This window comes from Pteropus medius, unplaced genomic scaffold (assembly GCF_902729225.1).
Source record: "Pteropus medius unplaced genomic scaffold, Ma_sr-lr_union100, whole genome shotgun sequence".
Taxonomy (NCBI): domain Eukaryota; kingdom Metazoa; phylum Chordata; class Mammalia; order Chiroptera; family Pteropodidae; genus Pteropus; species Pteropus medius.
This window is the reverse complement of record NW_024351730.1, coordinates 16,980,332-16,987,275: the sequence shown is the minus strand read 5'-3', so window position 1 is coordinate 16,987,275 and position 6,944 is coordinate 16,980,332. Positions and strand designations below refer to the sequence as shown.

Here is a 6,944-nt window from a genome sequence, read left to right as displayed (position 1 = left end):
TTATTATATGAGAGACAACTGACTTCGGGACAAGATTGTGAAATGTTGAACTAAAGAGAGATTTTTTTACATATATATTATTTACATATTATGTATTCATAAAATATATAAATGTATGATATACATTTATTAAGTAAATATATATTATATTAAATAATAAATATTGTACTGGTGAAAGATATTTCTTAAAAATATATATCATATATTTATATCTTTAAAATATATTTTTCATTCTATATATAATATATAGATATATTATATTGGGCCCTGAAAGAGCAACGTGAGGAGGCAGCCAAGATGGCCTTCTTGGACATCACCAATATCATCAGTGGTTCAGATTGGCCTCATAGATGCACAGCCTGGAACCCTTCAGAAGCAGCCACTCCTGGGGAACTGTACCGCCGGACCTTAGACTCAGAGGAAGAATGGCCCCATCCCCCATGCCCAGACTGGTCACATATGCGTGGCATCATCAGCAGTGACGGCAAGAGTAACTGAGCTCCCCCCATCCCCCAGGAGGGACTGTCCATTTTAGAAAGCATGTGAGATATTTATATATATATATATATATATATATATCACTGCCTCCCCCAACCAACTCTCCCTGTGTAGAGAGAGTAGCAGCTTTCTTCAAAGACTTACAACCCCTAAGGACACAGTTGTCGTGATCTTACTTCTCAGCTTCATGTTCTGTTTAAAGTGTTTACAGAGGTTTATTTTTAAGACACAGTAAAGCAATGTTTGAGTAAAAAAAAATATATATATATATATCATAATATATAATGTATAACGTATGATGGATATTTAATGTGTATTAAATAATATTTATATTACTATACATATATTAAAATATATGTAACTACATATATAATGATGCCATTCAAGATGAACTTGTTGAATCCTAGGCTCTTAGAAGAAAATAAAATCTTCTAAGAAATGCAAGTTATAATCATCTTTGTCTTTATTAACTTACTTTCACCTGTCTAGGGAGCCAGATCAGTAATGGACAGTGTTAATGCCAACCTTACTCTATAAAGCATAAGTTGTTTTTTGACCATTTTATAGATGAGGAAAGTGATAACTAGGTACTAAATAATTTATCTAAGTTCTCAACCTTTTTTGTCTGAATTCATGAACATTTTCAGTAAACGTATTTGAAAACTTTTTGGCAAATATTTTGTGTGTTTGCTTTCTAAGCTTTGAATATATTTTATTTATTTCTCCTATAAAGTGGGTATGATTATCCTGTTTTATTCAGATAATAAAACTAAGATTGAGTCTGAATGGTTCTGGAAATAAAAAGAGAATCTAAAAAAGCCTTTAGCAGACCCATCATCACTGGCCTGGTCAATATTACCATAAAGAAGAGCTGCAGGATGGCAGTGGATTTTAGTCATTGTCTCAGTGACCAAGCAGTGAGGAAGGGAACTGGTTTTCATTTACCACTGGGTTTCCCTCAATTTCAGAAAACAGAGTCTGGCACCATAGGCAGAGGGAAGGTGCAGAGGCACCAGAAGTTCAGTGAGCTCAAATTCATGACATCTTCCAGTAGCATTTCCAAAAAAAAAATTAAGGTATAATCAAATGAATAACATAGTGAAAGTTATTTTGTACAGAAGACTGCCATAAAGAAGATAAATCAAGACACAACTTTGTGGTCTAGAAGGTGAAGAGACTATAGAGTTTTATGGTTTTGAAGGGGATTAGTTTTAGCAGCAGCTAATGTTACAGATGGTGTTTCAGTTCAAGGCAGTAAATATGTAGATTTCAAACATCAGAGGTGTTAACAACCCCAAATTACCAACAGTAGCACCAACTGTTGTGAGTGAGAAAGATGAATTCAAAAATGGCTCCAGGAAAGCAATCCTATAATGTTATCCTTACTGCAAATGGTGGTGATTGTCACCTTACTAGATGTAAATTTATTATGACCTTCAGTCACAATATACTGTTCCCATGGACAGTAATGGAGAATTCTGACAACTGTGGTTAAGGTAAAGAAAGTGCCTGTAAGACAGAATGTACACTAAGTCTGCAGATGACCACTCTGCAGAGGGCCTCTTTACTAATGACAGCCTAGAGAAAGCATCGATAAAGAGGATGAGAAAAATCAGGAAAATGGAACCCAAAGAAAGTAGCCACCTCAATTTTGGTACTGCTACATCTTCAATTACTTACTCAGGCATCCATAAAACTCTAAATTACAAAATGACAAACAGAAGAAATGTAGCACATCAATCATTTGAAAAAAAAAAATTCTTAGCCCGGTAAAACCTAAACACTTGCTACTCAAAGTGGGATCTAGGGACCAGCATCATCAGCATGTCCCAGGACCTTAATAGAGATGTAGAACCCTCAGGCCTCATCTCAGACCTACTAAATCAGAATCTGCATTTTAACAAGATTTGTAGATGTCATGTATATATGCCAGGCTTAAGAAGCACTACTTTAATTCACAAAAGGGTAAAAAGACATTAGCATCAGATCTACCAAATGAGAAAAATACATCTGCTCTGAGGCTGTGTAAGATTACAAATGCTGTTTTAGCAATTGTAATCTCATCCAGTTTGTTATTTAACTAGAAGTAATTGATATGAAATTACAGCAATAAGATTTGAACTAAAGAAGATAGAAAGAGCTCAATGTTTGAAAATGTTTAAAATGTATAAATTTGTAAAAGTTACTATATTTGCAACTTTTCCATTGGCTTGATAAATCTTAAAATAATAAGTAAAATAATAATAATAAACATGGCAAAAATAAGAAAATTAAAATCATGATCAAAAGAAAAAGTGAATGGAAATGAGTAATCTTTTTGTTATTCTTGGGAACCAGTTTTCCATGTAGGAGACATATTCTACAGATGTAAGATTTAAGATAACAGGTAAAAAAAAAAAAAAAATGAAAAAATAATAAATTTGAATTAGAAATATTGTTTTGAAAATATATGTTGAATTGCTTAGATTATAAAGGCATGATTTCTTCAATTTACTTTTTCAATGTTTTGGCAAAATAATATTAGTAATATATTGAAATATAATATGACTAACTCAATGAGTTTATCAAGATACAAAAATAGTATGTTAAAATTCCCATTCTTCACTTTTGGAAGACATCTAGATCTAACTTGCTATTTGAAAACTGGTGAATGAAAGAAAATAATTAGACATTTATCTTGACCCCTATACCACAGATAAACAAATGATTATTGAGGAGATGTTTCTCTCCATGGAAATATTGCAACTAATAAAGAAAAAAAATATAAAAATACCACTTTTTTAAGCTCCTAATGAAATTCTGAATTTAGGCAATGATAATCAACAGCCACCGTCATCATAAAAAGTCAACTAGCTAATATATATCTCCTGATGGGAGTACACAAACTACCTATGAAGTATTCTCATCAAAAATATCTAACTTAAATCTGATTCCAGTTCCTATATTTTGGAAAAAAATAATGGAAGAGGAAAAAAGAGAAAAAGAAATGAAGAAAGAAAGAAAGGAAGGAAGGAAGGAAGGAAGGAAGGAAGGAAGGAAGGAAGGAAGGAAGGAAGGAAGGAAGGAAGGAAGGAAGGGAAGGAAGGGAAGTGAAGGAAGGAAGGAAGGAAAGGAGGGAGGGAGGGAGGAGGAAGGGAGGGAGGAGAAAGAAAAAGAAAGAAAGAAAGAAAGAAAAGAAAGAAAGAAAGAAAGAAAGAAAGAAAGAAAGAAAGAAAGAAAGAAAGAAAGAAAGAAAGAAAGAAAGAAAGAAAAAGAGAGAGAATGGGAAGGAGATGAATAAAGAAAACAGAATTAAAACTTTTAAAATACTTGCTAAGTGTTCATCAACTAGATCAGCAGTCCCCAATCTTTTTGGCACCAGGGACTGGCGCTCTTATGAGAATTTAAAGTCCGATAAATTTAAAGTCTGAGCTATAGCTGAGGCAGTAATGCTGGCATTGGGGAGTGACTATAAATACAAATGTAACTTTACTTGCTAACTTGCAGCTCACCTCCTGCAGGGCGGCCCTTTTCCTAACAGGCCACAGACAGTACTTTGGTCAGTGGCCTGGGTATTAGAGATCCATGAACTGGATAACTTTCTGTGTCTACATTATCTGTGTAGCAGGAAGACTTTTGTTGTTGTTATATTGACATATAATACTTCCTTTTGATAATGTTTTCTTCTGTCTGAAGTTTTTAATGCACCTTTAAAGATTTTCATGTATTCTCATATACAGTCAAGTTGAACAAGTTGCAGTTTTTTATTATTTTAATTTTAATTTGCAATATAACTTTAAAAATGATTTTCATTAAAAAAACTATTTTCAAATGTTAAACTGTGAGAATCTGTTAATAAAGGACATAAATAACAACAATAATACCAACAACAAAATCAATAGTAGGAATGTATGAAGTATAACGTTTGAGAATATAATCATTGAACTGAATGAAGAAACATGAGCTTAACTTTCAGAGATGATATGTATTGTAAAGAAGTGGTAAGGGAATTTTAGAATTAATATAAAAAGTAAGTCAAGCTTGGATGTTCAATAGAGATAAAATATAGTCCAATTAAAATATTTGATTGAAACAGAGATATGTTACAAATGATAATTCTATACTTTCATGAAATCTTAAAAATGGAACCAGCACCCAGATTAAGAAACAAATAATAAGCAGCATGATAGAAGCCCTCTGCATGGGACTGATGAAAGGAAGAAGAATGGAAAATCAGATTGATTATGCTACCTTTAGTATAGGAGGAAAAAAAAAGAGAGAGAGAGAAAAGGAAAGAGGAAAAAGTTGGGAGAAAGGTAGGAAAGAAGAAAAGAAAGAAGGTGGAGAGAAAGGGAGGGAGGGGCTGGGGCAGTGAGAACAGAAGTGTTCATGGAAGACCTGCGGGGAAACAATCACCATCCTATCTACTGTGTGGTCTTTGAACAACTTCATTCCTCATTGAGTGGAGGGAGGTTCTTGACTAGATGTTTCTACCTCTACCCAAGGTTCTCTGTAGATGTAGTACCAGCAGAGCATGCAGTTAAAGGAAGGAGCAGAGCAGATTCGTGGGAAGTCTCACCTCATCGGGTGGGGCAGGAAAAGATGCAGATGGAGCTGAGTCCCAACAGGGTTCCCGTGGGTTGCCATCACCAGTGCCAAGAGCCACTAGCGTGAGGTTAACCGCAAACAGGAGCTCCTGACACGCATTTGGCAGCTTCAGGAGTGGGAGGCCAAAGTAGGGGAAAAGATGAAAGAGCAGCTGGAGAGTAACAGGTTGAATAAGCAGAGCCAGGAAGCAGCCAGCAGCAAGAAGCTGCAAGAGAAGGTGGACAGCCTGTGAGACCATCATTGCATTAAAGAGGAGGATCTTGGAATTGCAGTGGAGAGTGATGAACCAGTGGGTGAAGTACCTAGAGCCTGAGAAGTAGGAGCCGAAGAAGGAGCTAGACTTGCAGCACATTTAGGAAATCATTTAGAAGATTCAGCTACTCCTGGCTAGCCAAAAATGAGGGCAGGCCAGGAGTACAGAAATAAGGATTTGGAGCAGAAGCTGCCCGTGCAGAAGCAGAATGCTACAATCCTGAAGAGCATAACATCTGAGCCTGTTTGGCTATGCAAGATGGAGAGGGCGCTGAAGCAGTGGAGGTAGGAGACCTCCTACCAGCGCGAAAGACCAACCAACTGGCTGCTCAGAGGAGAACTCAGAGGGGCTACAGCGGAGGCTGGGGTGTCAGGAAAGATGCAGATAATTTCAGGTGACTTGGAGCTGAAGAAGGAGAGGCTGCTGGCGAAGCTCCAGAGCTGGGAGAGACTGGACCAGACTGCAGACTTGACCTTCAGGACCCAGAATACCTTTCAGGTTCGTTTTTGACTTCAACAGAAAGAGCTTGGCCTCACTGGAGGACGGGAACTGCTTCATCGCAAGCTGCTCCCGGGAGCTGGAGGAGGTCAGGAAGCAGCTCTAGGAGAAGGGCCGAGGTCAGCCCTCAGGTGCTGGAGTTGAGGAATAAGTGAAAGACCTATCAGGGACTGGACAAGAGACTTAAAGAACAGATCCTGCTGCTGAAGAAGGTGAGGAAACCGAGGCCCAGAGAGGGTGACTTATCCCTAAGCCCATAGTAGGCAAAGAGCAGCATTCCCGCCTCTGTTCTTCCCAGGAGTTTGCGTGAAGTGCCCTACATGAAGAACGGCTCGCTGCCCTGTAGAATGGATCACTGCCTGTGGGCTCCTGAAACAACCAGCTCTGTTGTCATCCCTTTCCAGCTGCCATGGAGTGAGTATTTGGGAACAGCAAAATAGCAACTTGGAAAATGGTGTTAATTGGCTGCCTCTGCCCCAATTATAATAGTGAAAAGAATTACAGCTAAGCAGCAGCAGAGGGTAGGAAGGTGAGTATTGGTGGGAGTAGGAACCCAGGAGCAGGACTCAAGTCCTAGGTACTAATGGAGCTGGAGACACCCATTCTTCCTTGTTCAGGTCTTAGAGTTGCCTGTCCTTAGTGCTGGCATAAATCTAGGTGACTCCAGCAGCTCCCGATTTTCTTTGCCCCTCAGATACCCTCTAAACTTGGTTCCTGCTCCTCCACCTGTTCTGGAATGACTGCACTCTGTTCTCCTGAACACATCATGCAAGCAGTTCTTCACTTCCAGTCCTGTCTTGTTCCTCCACCACCCGCACAAGGCTGGGCTGTTGTTGGCTCTTTCCAGCTGTTTTTTCCAGACTTGCTTGATTGTGCATCCCTTTGTAAAAAGTTGTAATATGCATGCCGCTATGTGCATATTCACTTTAAAAGCATCTATGTGACCCGTGGTCAATAATTAAATATTAAATTATTACATATTTTGAAAAAAATTCAAAAATAAAATTACCTATAACATTTTCAAAAGGTGGGCTTTTAAAATTATTGTGGTATAATTGACACATAACATTATATTAGTTTCAGATGTAAACATAATGAATTGATATTT

At 37.6% G+C, this 6,944-nt stretch overlaps 1 pseudogene; it reads left to right on the top strand.

Annotated features, from left to right (window-relative positions):
• The first annotated feature begins 297 nt into the window (after positions 1–297).
• Positions 298–6,734, top strand: LOC120588139 (mitotic spindle assembly checkpoint protein MAD1-like; annotated as a pseudogene).
• Positions 6,735–6,944: the final 210 nt, after the last annotated feature.